The sequence below is a fragment of the Salvelinus alpinus genome, chromosome 23 (assembly GCF_045679555.1).
Source record: "Salvelinus alpinus chromosome 23, SLU_Salpinus.1, whole genome shotgun sequence".
Classification (NCBI taxonomy): Eukaryota; Metazoa; Chordata; class Actinopteri; order Salmoniformes; family Salmonidae; genus Salvelinus; species Salvelinus alpinus.
Genome location: NC_092108.1, coordinates 30217581 through 30239549, shown reverse-complemented (window position 1 = coordinate 30239549; position 21969 = coordinate 30217581). Strand labels below are relative to the sequence as shown.

General features: G+C 45.8%; 1 protein-coding gene across 7 annotated transcripts in view; it reads right to left on the bottom strand.

Moving 5' to 3' along the window:
• LOC139550777 (E3 ubiquitin-protein ligase RNF220-like) overlaps window positions 1-21969 on the bottom strand; it is a 163847-nt gene that overhangs the window by 130866 nt on the left and 11012 nt on the right. The gene's annotated exons all lie outside the window — the stretch shown is intronic.

Sequence of the window (21969 nt, the reverse complement as noted above, 5' to 3'; positions counted from 1 at the left end):
CAGTTGCTATTCTCTCTTTTCAACATGCTTTGATGTTCACGTTAATTTGCATTAAGTGTCATTTAAATGAGCGTTAATGAGGTAGGCCTACCTTTATACTAGGCCAACGTGTTCAATAGGCATGCCAAATAGGGTACTAATATGGCTTCTGAAAAAACGAATTACGTATTTTAATATCATTATTATTATTACTATTATTTATCTGTTATTGTTATCATACATTACATAATACAAATGATCATAGTTGAGTTTGCGATCAGTTTCATCATCACATCATCTATGAACCTGCTACATTGTTTTAAAACTCCCAATCATCAAATACAGGCCAGTAGTCGATCTGTGCAGTCAGGAGGGTGTTTAAAATGATAGACTTTTCAAATGACATCATTCATTGAAGCACATTGACATGAAGCCATTTAGAGACAATGAATTACCTCGACGCCCATAAAGCTAACTAATGTGAAATATCACATATTTTAATCAACTTGAGGAAAGTATTGCTATTGTCAAAATGTGGACCTGAGCGGGACACATTCATGGCAGTTTAATTCAATAAACTGCTGGAACATCTTTGATTTGTTCCCATTAAAAATAGTACTTTATGGTTTAATTCCAAAAAGTATCACGGAAGGTTAACGACTCCTAGAGAACCCTATGGTTTTTAATTGCTCACCGACAGTGTTTTATTGTGTTAAAACTAAATTCTTGAAACCAATTTTTCAGCTAACTGGTTCCTGTGAGCAGCGTTAAATCACATAGGACTCTTAGAACATCGTTCGTCTAGAGGACGAAATAATCATTTACTTTTAGAGTAAATGGGAAAAAGTTAAGTAGGCCCCGTGGTTATAATCTGGATCCAATATATTCTTAAGGTACTTGATAGCAGGACATACTCTTAAAGTCATTCATTACTAAAAGCTATTCAATTACTTGGCCCAACAAACCTCCAATTTTCTGTAGCCTACTGATACATGCATACAAGAAAATAATACTGTGTATTTATGGTTTGTGGAGAACTTGTAATACTGCAAAGTGTTGGAGAATTGTATCAGAACGATCATCATGTGTAGGCCTACATAATATATAACCCCTGCCTATATCCAAATATATTCAGTAAAATGTCTACTTTTAATTCTAAAGAACCTATTTCAAGAACAAAAATAATGTTAAGGGTTAACATTTTCACAAGTCACTTCAAATGTGATAATCAAAGATATACAGTATCTATGTATAATTGGTTGCATAATCATTTCTCCTCCTTTCTGATGCCATGTCAAATGATAGACTTTTGGCGTTGGATTTCCCCATCTAAATGGGTTCCTGGGACTGGAGGATGAGGAGGCTGCCTTATGAAGTGAGTTAAGTAACAACCTAAGGAGGGTTATTGACCAATAGAGTTTGCTGAGCACTAAATTCTTAGGCAGAACAAAGCAGTGAATGGGTGAGAAAGGAGAGGAGGGAGAAAGACGTGAGGAGGAGAGGTGGTGTGGTCCTGGGATCTGACTGGGGACTGTGTGGGACAGTGGGTGGTGCTGGGCCTGGGGGTCTGACCTGGGGGTCTGCCCTGGGTCTGCTAGCCTGTTGCCTTCCCTGGGCTCTGGGCCTACCCTACTCAGACCTAAAATGACTGGACCCCCACCTCACCAGCTCAACTCTCCAATGGACTACTCCCTCGCGCACACGCACACGCACAAACACACACACACGAGCACTGTTAGGTGTTAATCCTTGTGGTAAGTTACATAGAATACAAGGAGTGATGAGGAGACAAATAGACTTAAATAAAAAATGATACATCCAATTAGCTAATACAGAGAAGTCCAGTCATGCCAACTGTCCTATCTCTCTGAAGGGTTGGACTATAATAATGCACAGCAAACTTCATTAGAAACAGCTGGCTGGCACGGAAGGGGGCGGGTAGCGGGATGCAGGGCTGATGGCAACACAACACAATGACTGTGTCCCAAATGGCACCTGATTCCCTGTATAGTGTGCTACTTCTGGCCAGGGCCTGGTCGAATGCACCATGTAGGAAATAGGCTGTCATTGGGGCCACATACAACAAGGCCTAATGGATGGGAGGGAGTGCAGGAGGTTTTTAACAGCAGTTCCACAGCCAGTAGCCATTAACAGATTAAAGCAGCCTTGGGCCTCATCAGTAATGCATGCCTACAAAGTAACTAACTACTATTAAACTGCTATGTAGTGTACAACACCATGCAGTTGCTGGGTATGAGCATCCTAGACATCTGATGTATTTTACAGTGACAAAATCCACTGGGAGCCTATGCCAGAGGCCAGAAGGTGAGAGAGAGCGGGAGGGGAATGGATGGGTGAGATAGTGGTAGGGAGGAGGGAGGATTTGGGCAGAGCTGTAGCCTACCTTCCATGACTGCGCTCCCCCCAGAGGACGTGAGCCCCCCCCCCCCCCCCCCAACCCCTCTGGTTGGCTAGGACAGAGGGACAGGGACGGGTGCATGCAGGGGATTGTTCCACCCTGGTTGTTGGCAGGGGTTTCCGATTTCACGGCAGGCTGGGTGGTGCCATTGAGCAGTCATCATGCTCCCTTTCAGCCTTTCAGACAACGTTACCCCCTCCTCCACCCTCCTACTCCTCAACCACAGCCACCCACCCACCAGCTCCATCCACCAGTCGACAGCTCTGCTCTCTCATTTTAACCATCTTACCCCCTGCACCCCTCTCCTCAGCTGGCCTAAACAAGTGCACCTCTCACCCTGCAATTTCTAGCCTCTTCAGACTACCTTCTCAGCTCACTCGTTCCACATAATTCTGAGCTTTTCACTTCCCAATGTCTCCCACACTTTCACAATGTGAGACTAAATATTGTAGTTTTACCATGAAATGTATCATCGGTCCTTCTGTCCACTACCAGGAATCAATTGGATCAATTTTTATTTCAGTCTTTAATGACATTACGTTGATATTAAGTGAGAACTTTAGTGTTCTGTAAGGGTACCGCAGGCTGAGAGTGGATGATAATGTTCAGAGACAACCCACAGAGAGAGTACCCTTTGGGCACAGACGTCAATTCAACGTCTATTCCACATTGGTTCAATGTAATTTAAAATGAAATGGAAACAACGTTGATTCAACCAGTGTGTGCCCAGTGGGAATGGATGGAATGGATGGAATGGATTGAATGGATGGAATGGATGGAATGGATGGAATGGATGGAATGGATGGAATGGGGGCAGAAAGAAGGGAATCAGTGAACACCAGCTCTCTCTCTTTCTTACTTTCAATGCTTTTTTGTTTGTGTGTAAAGTTTCCCGTCCTTTAAAAGCGCCTGAAAATGTCCCCATTTTCTCCGTTAACAAACTCCCCTCTCTTCTCGGTGTCTTGGAGTGGTGTAATTAACATGCAGCCGGGTGACTTTTCCCCTCTTGTGTTTCCCCCTCTCTCTAAAGAGAACTTAATAAAATGTGAGTCTGCAGGCCATCACAAAGGGACAGCACGTCACTGCTGCTTCATTTTCATTAGAGAGGCCCGAGCTTTCACACAAAATGTCTGGACCAGGAGTTCATTCTCGCCAATCTGCCAGAGTACAGGTCGGGAGGAGGGGAGGAAGACCGCGGAGGGAGGGAGGGGGGAGAGGAGGAGAGAGGGAGGAGGAGGATAGAGGAGAGGGGGGTGTTCTGATGGAGATTGAGACAAGCACACAAACATACACTCATACAACCAAGCCTCTACAGCTGAAAAACAAAACATGGTGGTGTTGGGTCCAGCCTGGTGGTATACTCTGTAATACCTCAGACAGTTAACAGACACAAGTCAGGCAGTTCAGCAGACGCCTCTCGGCCAGATCGCTCACTATCAGGGGGTAATGTTATCTTAGAGTCAATTCCAGCCCAGCCCACCCTGTCAAAGCCTGGAGAAAAAGTGAACAGAAGAAGAAGAATATTTATTCTATTCATCCTCATCAGCCATTGATTAGAAATTCCAATTGTAAAAAAAACTGCTGCAAAAATATATTTCATTAAACAATGACTAATGGGTTTTGTATTAATGAAACACTTGCGGAGATGTGAAATTAATCAAAGATGGGAAAATTGAAAGAAGATATTAAAAGTTAAGGGGAGCTAAGTAATTAAGCTCCCAAATGATTCGACTAAGATAAACTCAGGAGGCATTCAGTGCTGCAGATACAGTACCAACTGATCCCAATAGCATCAACACACAGTCTGCACACAAGTGTAGTGTCTATCCCTAATATATTGAAAGCTACTGTTTAGAGGCAAAGAACAAGCCTACTGCTACCATGAATCCACTGACGCTTGCTAATAAACATTGCTTTAGTTTAGTTCAAGGTTCCCAGAGAGAGAAAAATGACCCCCGAGAGTTTCCCTCTGCACCACATCATCCCCCTTTCCTCTCCTCCTCTCTCTATCACTTGCTCATCCTCTCCCTCCCGTATCCCTGGTGCCTCTCCTCCTCTCCTCCTCTCTTCTCAACATCCCTACTAAATTATTCAGGACCAATGCTGCAGTATGCTTGATTAAGTTTTAATTTCAGCAAATTACCAGTCGGCAGGAGGCTACAGCACTGAATCATACGGCCACTGAGTTATTTATCAGCATTGAAGAAGATGTGGCGGCAGGCGTTGTTACTTCCCAGCTGCAGTCCAACCTACTAATCTACTGTACGTGGTGATGGACTTCATTGTGTAAACAGTCAATAGGGCCCATTAAGAAGAGGAAGAACAGACATTTCACTCAGGTGCCTGTTGGATCGTCTCAGTCAGGAAGGATGGAAATATACTGCCAGCCAGCTCCTCTCTGGCTATGGGATCAAGAGCTGCCTGTTGGGCGCCCACCATCAACTCTCATGCTGTCCAGCCCCATCATCACTATCATCAGGGGTGAAAAGGCAATGCTTTGGAGGACGTAAGTGGTAGTTAGGGAAATCATGGTGCTTATCAGGAAAGATGCATGTTTAGGCCCTTCGGTGGGCCACAGCTCTAACCACTAGGCCACTGTTCTAACTGCAGGTGGCCTATATACATGCCTGTTAGAGCGAGGCACGCCAGACAGAGGAATGACAAGTGACCAGCAGGGGTGAGGCGGCCAGGTCCGGAGCTGTGTGTGTTACTGTGTTTGCATGGAGGATAACATAGAGGTCTCCTATGCCTACTCTATCATGGAGGGGCAACGCCTTACTCTCACAACTCTGTTAATATCTTCAGCAGACAGGCCCAGACCCGGAGTAGACTAGAGCAGCCCCTTTGGAAATGACAATGTGGTCTCATTAGCATGTAATAGTGCTGTAATAGTGATTTACAGAGGCACCAGGTGAGGAGCTTGGACAGGACAGCCAAATAACGACTCTCTCTACCACAGAACAGAGCTGGCCAGTGTCATGCCACCACACGATTAGATTGGCCCTCCTCAATAATCAGCACAACAACTCCAGGTAGTAATTTAGCACTCTGGGTAATTAGGACCAAATTACTACTTATGCCGTTGCGTGTGATTGGCTGTTGATTTGTTTGGCATCTGTGATGAAAGGCATCAGTCATCATCTGGGCCCTGTTTTATAGAATCTAACCAATGTGGTCGGTCCGTGTTTGTGTTTGTGTGAGTGTGTGTGCAGGCGTGTATGTGTGTGTGTGTGCAGGCGTGTATGTATGTGTGTGTGTGCAGGCGTGTATGTATGTGTGTGTGTGCAGGCGTGTATGTGTGTGTGTGTGTGCAGGCGTGTATGTATGTGTGTGTGTGCAGGCGTGTATGTATGTGTGTGTGTGCAGGCGTGTATGTGTGTGTGTGTGGGCAGGCGTGTATGTGTGTGTGTGTGTGCAGGCGTGTATGTATGTGTGTGTGTGCAGGCGTGTATGTATGTGTGTGTGGGCAGGCGTGTATGTGTGTGTGTGTGCAGGCGTGTATGTATGTGTGTGTGGGCAGGCGTGTATGTGTGTGTGTGTGTGCAGGCGTGTATGTATGTGTGTGTGTGCAGGCGTGTATGTATGTGTGTGTGTGCAGGCGTGTATGTGTGTGTGTGTGTGCGTGTACGTGTGTGCGAGGGAAGGGAAAGAAGAAGGTAAGCTAACGGGGCCTGTATAGGATTTATGACTAGTCTCCCAGGGTGATTGTCCAACATGGTTTCCCTGTTGCGCTGACAATAGAGCTGGATTAACGGGCCCTGTCAGTTTCCCCGGCGCTACACATCTTTTTGTCCTCGTTAAAAAGCTCCCCTAATTAGCGCAGAGGGGCTCTCCGCTATCTGCTATCGCTCAGGCCCATCCCCGGGGTCAGCGCTGGAGAAAAGGAGACATTATTTTAGTGGCGGCTCACAAAGAGCCACTCACGGCTCCCAGGCAGTATCAGCTCCCATTGCTCTGCCTGCCTCCCTGCCTGCTAACAGAACAGTGAGGCCATAGATCTTATTCATGGCCTCGTGTAGTCTTATCTCGGCCCACACTTTAATGAGACATAATAAGGGGAACAGTTTGTAGCAACACGGCGCTCCTCTTTTATTTGCCAAACCATATCTCTCCTCTCCCTCGCTCCTTTCCCCCTCTCGCTTTCTTTCTTTTTTTCTATTCTCAGTCGTGCTTTATCTCCCTCTCACCCGGGCTCCCCAGTCACTCTGCAAATGAATCATATCTCTCTCCCTACATATGCTAAAACCCATGTAATTACAGGACGTCTTAAATAAAAAAAAGTCCTAAAGCTGTCGTTTGAATTACACCAAAACAAGGCGGGCGGTGTAGTAACGAAGCTGTCATCGTTACGATTAATTTATCACACGAGCTGAGTGCCGGATAGAGAAAGAGAGGATATGAGAGAGAGGGAGAGTAAGAGAGAGAGAGGGAGGGAGAGAGAGAGAGGGATTTAATCTGGTATGTATGTGGAGCCCAGTTTCTCTGCTACATCCAGCCTATAGCCTACAGGTCTTGTTGTGGAACCGGTAACTGCAATACAAGGTGCCTTGGGAGAGATAGAGCCACAGGCCCCCTGCTAACCTTAGGGCCTTTAGAGCCAAGACACCACATTCCTCACAGTTCAACCTGTTTAACATTTTATGAAACAATTTCCCCTCAGTGATACAAAGACTCCTATTCAACCTTACAATATTATATCTCTTTTTAATTCATACGGATTTGAATCCTCTTGTCACTTATAATAAATAGAGTTTAAATATGATTTATTCCTTATTTTATGTCTCCAAGGTCCTATAGGTCATAAACTCATAACTGAAGCTAGACTATCACAAAATATATTCTATGAAAGAAATGGCCCATGTAACGCTATCAAATAAAGAGGTGAACTACTGTTATTGTCATTCGGTTTTGTTAGACCCTTATAGAAACTTCTACAAACGCTCAGTCTGGCCTCTTCCAACTTCTTTTGAAAGGACTTTGTACTTGACATCAGACATTTGTTCTGTGTGTCTGGGTTTTATGTGTGTATGTCTAAATCTGTGTATTTGTTTTTGTGAGCGAGAGACAATCTGTGGGTGTGTACAGAGGAGGGAAGCGGCTAGCGGCGTGGAGGGGATGGGGGTGTATACAAGGACAACTCAGGCTGTGTCTGTATGGTGTCAGCTCCCTGCTCCCCAGAGCAAGCCAGCAGCAGAGTGGCATCCTGCCGGCTCAATTTAGCATCCTCCATGCTGCTGATACCTCTAATTCATCACCCAGCTCCCTGATTGATCTGCTTCTTATGGGCCGGGGCGCCGCTGCTGATTTTGCACTAACCGAGCAGAGCCTCAGCTGAATAAAGAATAGCAGTTGTGTGGCTGGCTGCGAAAGTGAAAGGGACATTTTTTTAGTCGCCTGACAGGATTGCTGTGAGTAACGCAGACAGACCCATCTGAGGTCGTGGAGCCGGCGAGGGCTTGGTGGACAAACATATGCTCGAAGGGACACACAACGAGAGGTCCTGCTTACTGTATGCATCCCAGAGTATGGGCTGTCCCACCGGTCTCTCTCTCTCTCTCACACACACACACACACACACACACACACACACACACACACACACACACACACACACACACACACACACACACACACACACACACACACACACACACACACACACACACACACACACACACACACACACACACACACACACACACACACCTCCATGTGATGCATATCAATGTCCCAGGGGTCCTGCACCAGTGCTCCACCGCCGGCCCTACTGCATCAGCCAGGACACAGCCCTCTGATGCCCACAATCCATTTCTCACTACACCAAACTCTACAAAGGGAACACTTAATCATTCATATGATTAATGAGTTTCAATGCAAACTTATATTTTGATGTTTAGAAGAAGTTCTGAACTAATTCTGATTCTAATTCAGTGTTTAATTGTTGAGAGAAGAGATGGATTAGTGACCAGATTAAAGCTCTCCAATTGCCTTGCTTTCAGTGTTTTCCAATGTTCTCTTGCAGAGAGCTGCCCCTTGGGAGGACAAGAGGAGACGTGAGGAGCGAGGAGAGGAGAATGTTCAGGAAGTCTGTGGTTCTGCTCAGTAAAATTAGTGGGGAAACAACTCCTTCTTCTCCCTCTATTTTTCCAGCCTGCTGCAGGTCTGTGTGCCTGCCTGCCTGCCTGTGTGCCTGCCTGCCTGTCTGCAGACAGCACAGTGCTGCACAGCCTGGTAGCCACAAGGCTCTCCAGAGGGCAATGAAGTTCGATTTGCCTTCATCTATGGAGCGCTTTGCATTAAATCAAGTGACTTCTTCAACACCCGAGAAGTTCAAAAAGGACAACTCAACTCTCCCTCCTTATAGGCATCCGAGAGGAGAATATTAAAGAAACAAGCCATACCTCTTAAAGCTGATCCATACACAACATCTCCCCACTGAACAGGAAGTCAAAATATGATAAGGAATGCGGAGATCAAACAAAAAGCTGTTGCCACCCTCCCAATTCCGGGGGCCCTTGGTAGAAAACAACATGAATCTAGAAGGAACTGTCCAGTTAAAAGGGCATGCTATTAATTACCAGCCACAAACACAGCAGACTACAAATGGAGCCCACCAGGACCCCCATCTCTGACTTAATGACCATTGACTGAGACAGAAGTCTAGAAAGAGAAGAAGAAGAGGAGGAGGAGGTGGAAGAGAGGGGGGTGAGGATGAGAGAGTGTGTGGTCCCGGACAAGCGGGCTCCTGGGGTGTTCCACTACACTGAGAACAGAGGAGGGGAACTGAGAGGAAGGAGACAAGGTGGCGAATAAGAAGGCAAGGTGACAAGGCATCAGGGAAAGAGCAATGAATTATTTATAAGGCCACTGATGGACAGGCTGAAAAAGAAAGAGAAAGGGAGGGAGAGAGAGAGAAAGGGAAATAGGAGGGGGCAGGAGAGCTGGGCTGCTGGTCGGTCTAGCTATGAGGGGAGGACAGTGGAGGCCGAGGGAGACTTTCATGTGGCAGACACACTTAGTGCATGCTGCTCCATCCCTGATCCTACCCTCGGCCTAGCCATGGACCAGTCCAGAGAGGAAGAGAGGGTGGTGGGCCTGGGTTGGATAGGGAGGGGTATTGGCTGGGGGCTTTGATCGTAACCAACCCTCTCCCTCCTGACACATTTGCCATCTGTGATCAGAGAGAGAGTAGAGGAGGAGGAGGTGTGGGAAGTGATCAGAGAGAGAGTAGAGGAGGAGGAGGTGGGGGAAGTGATCAGCGATCAGCTCCTCTAACCCTGTGTGTGCATGAACATAATCCCCCTTGAAATCCACTGCATGACTATTCTTAAAGGTGAACACTGGGACCATGCCTATGTATCATCACTATTCACTAACCCCTCTCTAACATGCTAACATATCTTATTTTATGGTCAAGTGAATAATAGCAAGCTGAAAGGCCAGTATCCCCTCCCTCTGTGGGTTGGCTTTAAAGGGATTCATCATAGAATTAAATAGAACATAAAGAACAAATGCGCTACTTACAAAGGTTTATGACATAACCGCTCTAGTATTATATATCTTTATGGGATAAAGCACATTCTAGGTTAGAGTTCTGAAGGTTTATGCCTATACCCATGGCCGCAGGAAGATGTTTTGGGGTGGGGCTGCTGTCGACGGGAGTATTTTTCTCTGCTCTGCTGACAAGTATTTCTCTCTGCTCACACAGGAAGGCCTAGTTCAATAATTTTGTGGAATTTTAATATAAATATAAAAATCGATATAATATCAGGGGGTTCTGCAGCATCGTCAGCCCCCCTACTTCCCCTGGCTAGGCCTCTACCCTCTTTACTATTATTATATATCTCTATGGACTCCATGCTCCAGCCCCATGCTCAGCCTATACAAACCAGTAGGCAGTTGTGTAGCCAGGCCAGACCAGTTGAGGAGGTTAGGAATGGATGCTGAATATTTAACCCTTGTTGAGTAGCCATGGTTAAATGTCACCATTAGCATTCTGTTGGGTTATTGACTGCCAGGGGGGCTCTGTCGGCTGGATGATGGATGCCTGCTGCAGGACACCCAAAACCAGACAGCCCCAACCACATCGCTGGCCATATCGATGGAATAGTATTAATACAGGAGGAAGAGGCCTGAGGGGCTACAAGCATTACCAACACAGAGGACAAGTCAGATTAACACACACACATGTATACACGAATGCACTCACTCCACTGTACAACACAAATTAAAGTCCACACTCAAACCAGCCGGGCCCATAGTTTCTCCCTTTTACATCTATTTCACTTTCAAATGCACTTTTGTCTTCTCTGTTTGCTTTTCAGTAAAACCCCCAGGGCACCGGTGTTCACTTCATATTATCACAGTATGTTCTCAGATCCCATCAGATCATCATTACCTGGTCTGAGCTGGCGGTCATTTAACTAGAGCACTAACAGTGGGCTACAACCCAGCAGGACCTCTCCCCAGCATGCACTCTGCTATCTGTGAACCGCCAATGTCCGAGATGACCTGGCGTGTCCAGCTCTGCCCCAGCAGCCCCAGCAGTCAGCCATTACCACGGATACCAAGGACCTTGCACCATGCTGCCGTGTAAGGTCACCTCCCAGTGAACACCTGACCTCTTCTCTCCACTGATCATGATTCAACAATGTTTGTTGCTGTGACATTGCTGCAAAGTCAGTCTTTTTTATAAGTGAATGTTGGGTTTACATCTGTTGGAAGACACACTGTGGGCCATAGCTTTAGGAGCTAAGGAGCCTTAGCTACACTCCCTTTTAAAGGAAAACAGGGTATTATAATCATGGTATTTATGCAATGTTTATATGAGGCTTCACAGTATCAACTACCAATAATAACAGTTTGATTTGTAAAAAACCTAATGTAGTGTGTATGGAAAATACTGAAACCACTACCTTTTGGCAAGCAAATCATGGAATTCCTCCATTCTTCTTTACATTATTGAACAGAATCTCAACAGATCGAAAGGAAACAAACTGGAATATTGAAACATTTTCTAAAACGTTGTGCGTCATTGGTGGAAGGTTTGTCAGGGTGTACTAAACAAACAGTTTCCTCACCAGGATCAGTCTCTCCTACTGCTACACTGTCCCTGTCCAGTGTCAGAGAGAGAAGAGAGAGAGGGCTTACGACCAATAAGACAGGAGCACTAAGAGAGAGAGATGCTGGGAGCGCTTTCCCCTTGGCTCTACTTGTTTCTACATGCTAGCTTTGTTTTGTCCTCTTCTGAAGGATCTTTGGATCTCCTCAGGTGGCTCCCTGCAGCCTGGCTATCGGAGGGATTCCAATAAAGAAAACTAGAGGGAGTTCTGAACTGAGAGCTTGGATCAGCTTGTCTGAGAACAACAAGACAACACCATATGCCAGAAATAGATTGAAACACTGGCTTTCCACGCACACACACACACACACACACACACACCCACACACACACACACACACACACACACACACACACACACACACACACACACACACACACACACACACACACACACACACACACACACACACACACACACACTTCCTACTGGTACACACACAGAGATGTTGCTGTCTTTTATACATTCTGTTCTATTCATGTCTTTGTGCTTATTATATTTTTCTGCTAGTGAGGTAGCGAGGGATCTGTGTTTAACTTGTAGAGAAGAGGAGCCATACTGTGTTGCTCCTGACGCTCCGTCTCTCCCACCACACACCACTCCTGCTCTTGGAGGGAGCACTGGAAAATCAATATATCTTTGAATGGAGGTCAGAAGGGTGGCTGCTTTGGGAGAAGTGACAGATTTTCTCTCTTCTGCTCCTCTAAGCCCCCTGCCTCCCTTCTATCTCTCCCCTCCCCCCCACTCCTCAACCCTTCAGCACCCCCCCACCCTCCCCCTTCCAGGAGGGCAGAATTCCGAGCATTTTACCACGGGGATGCGATATTAGACATCCAACATCGAAATGGAACCCGTAGAGTGCTGGAGCCTGCCGCAGTCTGACATGACTACAGGATTACACCTCGCCAGGTGGGTTACGGGGCTTAACTCAGACAGAGCCACAGTCAGCCACGTGTAGCCAAACAGGACCACTCTATAAAGAGAAGAGAGCTAGGACCCCAGTCCACCCCAGATTAGCCCCAAACTCACCACTTTCAGGTGTCATTTTCAAAAGCAACAATTTTCAGCTCTGTATCTCAAAATTGTCTCTGTTTGGCTGGCTGGTACACACAACAAATATGATGAAAATGACCCAGTGAGGAGCAACCCAGGGACAGTTTTCATCTTTGATTGTAGGGGTGGTTGGGGTGGAAGGGGGAGGCACTGGTTCAGACGATTGTGGACCCCACGCTGAGAGGGTTAGTCAAACGGCCGCTGTTTCCCTTTGATGTGTCACATAAATAAACTTCTGCGCAATTCCCCGCGCCCCCGCAGTAACGACAAGCATCACGACTCTCAGAGACTCTCCGACCAGACAACGGAATCACTGATCACCGAACAAGATGAAACATAAGGACCGTGTCTCCTACTTCTGACACCATGGTTTCATCTAAGAAAGTATTTTGAAAGGAGAGACAAGTGAAGAATTAAATTGATTTTCTACAGCTGTGGCATAATTGTTGCTAATCCATCATAATGAAAATAAACCTGCTGTCTGCACCAGGCTGCACATCACCAAATGAACCATTGGAATTGTCTCACACTTTGAGTTACTAAGATGTGTAAATGTATTATATCAATTCTTACCCCAAAATTAAACAGAGGTTGTTTAAAATAGTCATTTGTGTTGTTGTTGAGAAATAACAGTAGTGTATTATTGGACCAAACGATACTAAAGACAAATATATTACATTGTGATTAAGTAATCCTTTTAATCATTAATTGTCAATTAAGGCAGCCCCCCGCACCACTCTGATTCAGAGGGGTTTGGTTAAATGTGCAAGACACATTTTGGTTGAATGCATTCAGTTGTACAACTGACTAGGTATCCCCCTTTTCCTCTTTTTTACATAAGAAATGCAAACACACAAATTGAGCAGGGGGTTTAGCATTTAACAACCCGACAGGACTCAACATAGATAATGCTCCTAATCTTAATATTACAAAACAGGATCATTCTAAAACATATCTAAATAAATCCATCTCTATAAGCTTTATCTAAACACCTCAGGCCAGTTGACGAGACAATACTTAATTTTTTATTTAACCTTGATTTAACCAGTAAAACAGAGAAAGAGAGAGAGAGAAATGGAGGGGGGCCCTATTGAGATCAGTCCTTGCTTGGTAATGAATACTGCGGGGAGCATTGATGATTGTAATTATCAAATTGCTGTTTTAAAAGGCCATTGATTGATGTCATTAGCTCAGTGAGTGTTTACTGATTGCTGCATTTCAGCGTTTACTCATGCTGGGCTCTCACACGTAGCCTCTGATTCGCCCAGGAGACTAAGAGAAGGAGGAGGAGGGCACGAAGTGAGCAATAAGTTTACATGTACTGTATACCAATGTGCATATATAAACCCTACAGACAGACATCACGCACGCACGCACACACACACATTTATATACACACACGCGCATGTACGAATGCTCGCACACACGTAGTCATTCATCTTCCCACACACACACACACACATAGCTTACACACACTCAAACACGCAAACGCACACACTTATCGGCACTCTGCAGGGCTACTGTATTCAATTATGTCAAAAGCCTTGTTAGAAGACAACTGAGAACAACAGTATAAGCCATCATGATAAGAGAGTGGGAGGGAGGGAGACTGGTGGGGCTGCTGGTTAAGTGCCTACTTGAACAATTTCCTCCCGGCTGCTTGGTTACTACCCCCCTATGGACCTATTTACTGGCTTATAAAAGCACCGGCTGCAGGCGCCTGGACACGGACAGGCGGTGTGGTTTGGTGTGGTGCAGTGTGGTGTGCTGCAGGGTAGTGTGGTGGTAGTGTGGTATGTGGTGTGGTGCAGGGTAGTGTGCTGTGGTGCAGGGTAGTGTGGTATGTGGTGTGGTACACTCCACACGATCAGACAGACAGCCTGCTACACATCTCTACCCGACACCTCAATGTCAACAGAACTAGCTAAGAAAAAATATAGAAAAAAAGAATGAAAGAAAGAAGAACTAGAGAATTGAAACTGAATAGAACGAGAGTAAAGAAGTTTGGTGTTTGAAATCCATCTTCCTTCAGAAAAAACAAGAAAAGCTAAAGTTTCATTGTTACATATACCAGATAGGTGCAGTGAGTGAAATGTGTTTCGCTCAAGGGCTCAAGGGCTCATCGACAGATTTTTCACCTTGTCTGCTCAGGTATTCAAACCAGTGACATTACTGGCCCAACTCTCTAACCACTAGACTACCTGCCGCCCTAAGAATAATTTAGAATAGCTACTATGACTCCAATGATTAACAAAATCACCGCTACAGACAGATAGAGGCTGGGTAACTAATACAGATAGAGGCTGGGTAACTAATACAGATAGAGACTGGGTAACTAATACAGATAGAGACTGGGTAACTAATACAGAGAGAGGCTGGGTAACTAATACAGATAGAGGCTGGGTAACTAATACAGAGAGAGGCTGGGTAACTAATACAGATAGAGGCTGGGTAACTAATACAGAGAGAGGCTGGGTAACTAATACAGATAGAGGCTGGGTAACTAATACAGAGAGAGGCTGGGTAACTAATACAGATAGAGGCTGGGTAACTAATACAGAGAGAGGCTGGGTAACTAATACAGATAGAGACTGGGTAACTAATACAGATAGAGGCTGGGTAACTAATACAGATAGAGGCTGGGTAACTAATACAGAGAGAGGCTGGGTAACTAATACAGATAGAGGCTGGGTAACTAATACAGAGAGAGGCTGGGTAACTAATACAGAGAGAGGCTGGGTAACTAATACAGATAGAGACTGGGTAACTAATACAGATAGAGGCTGGGTAACTAATACAGATAGAGACTGGGTAACTAATACAGATAGAGGCTGGGTAACTAATACAGATAGAGGCTGGGTAACTAATACAGAGAGAGGCTGGGTAACTAATACAGAGAGAGGCTGGGTAACTAATACAGAGAGAGACTGGGTAACTAATACAGAGAGAGGCTGGGTAACTAATACAGATAGAGACTGGGTAACTAATACAGATAGAGACTGGGTAACTAATACAGATAGAGGCTGGGTAACTAATACAGATAGAGGCTGGGTAACTAATACAGAGAGAGGCTGGGTAACTAATACAGAGAGAGACTGGGTAACTAATACAGATAGAGACTGGGTAACTAATACAGATAGAGACTGGGTAACTAATACAGATAGAGGCTGGGTAACTAATACAGATAGAGGCTGGGTAACTAATACAGATAGAGGCTGGGTAACTAATACAGAGAGAGGCTGGGTGGGTGACAGCTATTGGATTTCAATATGAGATAGCTGCTGAGTAGAGGACGCACAATTAGAATGCAGGTTTGAATCAATAGGCCTGCTGACAGATGGATTACAAAGGTAAATAGATGATACATGCTGATAAATAATTAATTGGGGCTAGTGAGAGGAGGATTGGACGGAGGGTGAGTGACATGAAGGTAGCTAGGGGAGAATGGCAACACTTTCCTAATAGCCGTCACCTGTCACAAATGCACCACTGCATTGTGGGTCAGTGTGAAGGACCATGCAGATTGGATTGAACATGTGGCAGTATGGAGGCCTTTCTTTATTCATGTTGGTTCCGTGATTAGCAGCTGAAACTGTGATTATACAATGTTTCTGCATCTGATGGTGCGAATAACAAGGAAATGCCCACTTGAACGGTTTGAAACATGCCTATTTAGTTTGCTGGTAATTCACTGTAATACCCATACATCCAATTGTTACGTTTTCTAGTTTTTGTTTCTCCAGATTTACCTACTGAAAAACCACTCTAGTGTATTTTCAGTGAAGACTAAATATCACCGAAACAAAAGCTACAGGTGCATTTCATGTGGTTGTGAGGTAATGGTCTGAAAAAGGAGTGTTATTGTGGCACAGCTCCAGTCTGCAACACTGTGAAACATTGTGCAACCGTGTGTTAAAACAGGTAACGATCCCAAACGCAGCCTCTCACAGCAGCGCTTCAGAGGCCTCAATCATTTGACGATGAATTATTCCAAATTAAGGGCGTAACATATATGTGTCCTTTTGCCAAGTGGGCTTTTTGGAAACAAGCTTGTCACAGAAGACTGCATCCACAAACTGTGAGAAGATTAGATTACAGAGATGAGAAGAAGGGGCCAGAGCTACCGAGGAGAGAGGGAGGGAGGAGAAAGAGAGGGAAGGAGGGAAGAAAAAGAGGAAAGGAGAGGAACATAGGAAACATGAAGATAAAAAGAAAAGGGGGAATAAAAGCGATAGAAGACTACATGCCAGCTGTCGTGGGGGTCTGTCTAGCCTTGCTCTAGGTGGGGGACCTGTTAGCAGGAGCGCGGCTCCAGCCCCTGGCTCTTTAAGGGTGTTCTGTTGGGGACAGACCTTTCAATACGTCTGCATTAACATGGGCAGGCCGAGGGCCGTGGAATACAGGCACTCCGGAGAAATAAACCCAACAGCTCTGGACTCTGTGAGTCAGTCAGTGACAACTAAAGAATATGTTCCAAACCTGTTTAATAAAAGGGAGGAGAGGAAAGAGGGGATGGAGGACTGGACCTCCAGGGTGTTCTGCCCTCCTGGTGCCCTGTCTAGCAGCCTGACCCCTGTGTAACGGAGGAACGGAACTGAGTGCCAGCTGTGGAAGTTCTACTGGACTCAGCGGGCTGGTTTCACTGGGGTTTATAGAGGCTGAGTGACATCAGCGCAGGGCTGGAATCCGGACCATGGGAATGTAGCTGACCCGGGGCCTGGGAGATGAAATGGAGGGGGCCAAGTGGAACGGACGGAGACTGGGCCCCCCATACTGCTGAGGCACACACACACACACACACACACACACACACACACACACACACACACACACACACACACACACACACACACACACACACACACACACACACACACACACACACACACAGCATAAATAACGAGCTTGCACACAGGCACATACAGAAAAAAGAATAAAGCCCATTGTCAGGGAAAACATACCACCACAATATTACTAGCTATATAAATATTCCTGTTTTACATTACGACTTCAATCGTCCCTTCTTTTGAGACTTATGTTCTCATATTGTCTGGAGCTGAAACAAGTTCTCTTTCTAGCTCGGCAATATGAGAAAAACAGATTAAAAAGTTGTGGGCTTGTGTTCAATGTGTCCCTCCTTTAACTGAGCACTGCAAGGAGCTGTTTACTAGTCCAGAGAACCCAGCTGTTCCTTGGAGGAGGGTGGCGCCGCTCATCTAATTTCCCCCCGTTCATTTCCCTAACAGTGGATCCAGCGGCTCGTTTCAATAATCGAGGCCGCACACCAATCTGTGTTCAATTCAAGTGGCCGATCCAACAAAGCCCAGGCAGGAAGCGCTAATCCTTGATCTGTATTGCGCTGCGACAATGGCACAGCCCACTGCTCTTCTCTTTAACACAGCGTTGTGGTGGGTAGACACCTGCTGTCTACTGCCAACAACCACCCAACGAGAGAGACAGAAAGAGACTTAACAAAGAAATGGAGGCCAGAGGGCCACAGCACCCAGGAGCTGGGCGGGAGAGGAGGTGGGGAGGTGGTGGGGGGGGGTGACTGACAGGGAGGCAACATGAGAGGACAAGCCTTTTAACATCTGGGTAACACAGACGAGCACCCGGGCTGCAGCCTAATTATTAGAACACTCTTACTTAACTTAACCTCGCCACTAGACCGTGACAGGGAGAGGAGAGCGAGGGAGGGAGAGGGGATGAGATCAGGGCAAGAGGAGGGGGGAGGGGGGAGCAGGGAGCAGATTTTTGTGGGGATGACAATGTCTCCTTGTTTATTTAAGTCTTCACCTGCCAGAATGAAATGAATAGTGGTTGTTGTAACGAAACAAAAAATTCAAGAGCCTCGTGAGATGATAGGAATTCAAATATAAAGGCATTTTCTATTCTTATCACCATCATCACTATCATCCTTACTCTTTGAGGATCCTCTCGATGATTGTCTCCTTTTCCTGCAACTGTTTCCCAAAGTTTGTAATATTTCCCTGGGAATAATAACCACACTGATGACATCTGCTCTTTGAAAGAAAGAAAACACCTCCTCATCTGACTGACTGTGTGTTTTAACAGCTGTCAGCGCACGTTGCTCTTTTGAACATTGGATGTGAAGAACGGTGGAATAACTGCAAGTTGGGTGACAGATATACAAGGCAGGAATGACAAACATGAAAATCTGCATCAATCATGGTGACGGGGACGGAGAGGGAAAGGTATGGGCCAGTAAATCTTTAAAGTCACCAGCTGAACAATCTGCCTGGCAACCGGTGTCACAGAACCAGGTATGGAGATGGAACTACATACTGTACTGCATTCATTTTAATATCACAACAACCTAGCTGATAATATTCAGAATCATCACCAAGTAATTGAACCCCAAACCTAAACCCAAAACTCAGGTGGTCTTGAATACAATGTGGGAGGAACTGAATCCTGATTCTGAATCCTGATTCTCCCAGACAGACAGACATTAGATGGGATATCTAGCCTAGTCTTACTGGCCTGTCGTCTGACTGACTAGGCGGTGGGTCGGTCAGTGGCTAACCCCAGTCCTGACTGGGCTGGTGGGGGTTAACTGTGGCCCTGCCAGGCACCCAGTTCCCCGTAAATCAGCGGGGATTTATGGAGACAGGCCTGTACGGCTCACAGCTTGGTCACGTCAGGAAGGAAGCCCGCGTGGCTACACTGTTGTCTTAAGGATTCTTCTCTTTTATTTCAGCTGCTCAGGAAGTCAGCTGGGGTCTGTGTTTCAGCTCTAAACCACACTGATTGCTCATCCTCCTTTTTTATTATTTATTTGATCTCTCCTTTTATCTCAATTTTTCTTGCTCTCTCTCACTCGCTCACACACACAGTCTTTACTTCTCTCTCTCTCTCTCTCTCTCTCTCTCTCTCTCTCTCTCTCTCTCTCTCTCTCTCTCTCTCTCTCTCTCTCTCTCTCTCTCTCTCTCTCTCTCTCTCTCTCTCTCTCTCTCTCTCTCTCTCTCTCTCTCTCTCTCTCCTCCCCAAAGTCAGGCTTGTTGGGGTGCTTTGTGGAATGGAATTGTGGAAGTGGGTTAGCTGTTCAGGGTCATGTTCAATGCTCAGCTCTGCCGTGCAATTGTGTGGTGGGGGAAAAACAAACAAACAATCTCCAGCTGTCACACACTCACACAGGGAGATGTAGACTCTCACAAAACACACACATACACACACAGGAACAAACACACACACACACACACACACTATATCCATAAAAATAAATGGCACACACACAAAACACACAGAGATACACAAATATAAAATCACTCACACAAACAAACAAGTGTTCTTCTGTCTTCACTGAGCTTCTGCATGTGACTGTTTCAGTGTAAATATTAATGTGAATTTTAAACAGGCAAATGACTCCTGATGCCTGTGAATAATACAGTATAGAAGGAAAAACCTTTTTATTCCTGATTTCAGAGGATAAATATGTAGTATGAATACACTGACTGGTAATAGCTTATAATGTGACATGCGTATATTATGCATATATATATTATGCCATGATGGGGCCTTTATGTGGAGGTTTAATGGTTGACAGCATAGCGTATTAAAAACGTGCCAGTGACTGTACTGGGAAGATTTGGTGGGCTTAACACTGAGGGGACACTGTTCCAGGAGTGACAGCAAGCAGCTAGCTATCCAGTCAAGGGGAACCCAATTTAAGTCTCTTATATAAAAGTGCTGGAAATTCAATTGCATTAGAGCCCTTGGTGGGCCCAGGTTTAATCGAATTAGACAAGACTCCAAAACAGAAAACAGCTTCCAGCTCTCAAACTAATTTCCCCACTCCCAGTCCTCACCATACCCTACGCCCATGCCGCCTTGCTCCTCAGTGGGGATGCCAAACCCCCGGTCCCCTAGTCCACTGGTCCCCTTCCATCATAATCTCCTCTATATCAGTGAGGATGAACCAGGCCATATCGTAATCAAATGACACCAATATCAGCTTAAGGCACAGTAGCAGTAGATCTGGATGCTATTGGTAACATTCATAAGCCTTTCTCCGGGAGAATTCATGTAGCTGCATTTTGCAATCTCCCAATGCCTCAAAATGAAGGACATGTAATTCTATCTATTTCACTTCTTCCATCTACACTACACGTTACAAAGTAGAAATCGAAATGCATCTCTCTGGTTCTACAGTTGGGCTGACATTTACAGTTCCTCAAAACCACCAAAGTGGCTTTAAACAGGACTCATATGAGAAGTAATCCTTTATGAGAAGTGCTATTTCTTTCAGTTCTCTCCCTCTTTCTCTCTCTCCCTTCCCTACTTCTCTCTCTTTCTCTCTCTCTTTTCTTCCCTACTTCTCTCTCCCTCTCTTTCTTCTGACTGGGTGTGTCATTCACAGCCTTCCCTGCTCCTCCGGTGTTTTTTTTATCGGATCAGTCTCAGCTCGCCGCCCTTGTCTCTCATGTTTTTGATCAAGGGTGGTTCGATCTCTCGCACTCTAGCCCTCCCAGTGAGAGGGAGAGGAAATGGGGGAGAAAAAGAGAGAAAGCGGGACTGAGACAGAGAGAGAAAGATGGACTGAGACAGAGACAGAAAGATGGACTGAGACAGAGAGAGAAAGATGGACTGAGACAGAGAGAGAAAGATGGACTGAGACAGAGAGAGAAAGATGGACTGAGACAGAGAGAGAAAGATGGACTGAGACAGAGAGAGAAAGATGGACTGAGACAGAGACAGAAAGATGGACTGAGACAGAGACAGAAAGATGGCAAAAAAGCACAGGGAATTACCCACCATCATAATGAGGCCTCAATCCCCTGCTCATCCAGAGAGACCCCCACTCTCTCTCTCGCTCTCTCTATCTCGCTCGCTCTCTGTCTCTCTGTCTCTCTCCCTCCCACCAATCTGTCACAAGATCAGATGGATTGTGTTGACATGTGTAGGAGTTGTTAGTACTTGTGCAGAGAGAGAGGAGGGTAGGGGGAGACAGGGGTAGTGGGTACTCCGATTGAACGCCCCTTCTGTTAGAGACATGTCTCCTGCCAAAGTTTGGAAAGCTGGGTAATCCCCTGTTAATTTGCCACGCTGGTTGGGTGAGTGCAGTGGTATGATGAATGCTGATGACAGGACTGTGCCCCATCTTGTAGCGAGTCACTTCCCAAGTAATCAGATTCAAACAGAGAGCCAAATGGCCTCCGCTCATTGACCAATGCTCTTGTGGGAGTCGGAGTGACAGGGACAGGGAGGGACGGGGGAAAAGGCAGAAAGAAGGGACCAGAAAATCAGTGTAGTGTGCTGTGGTGGTGACAGAGGACATTATTGGTAGGAGTGTGTGTGTGTGTGTGTGTGTGTGTGTGTGTGTGTGTGTGTGTGTGTGTGTGTGTGTGTGTGTGTGTGTGTGTGTGTGTGTGTGTG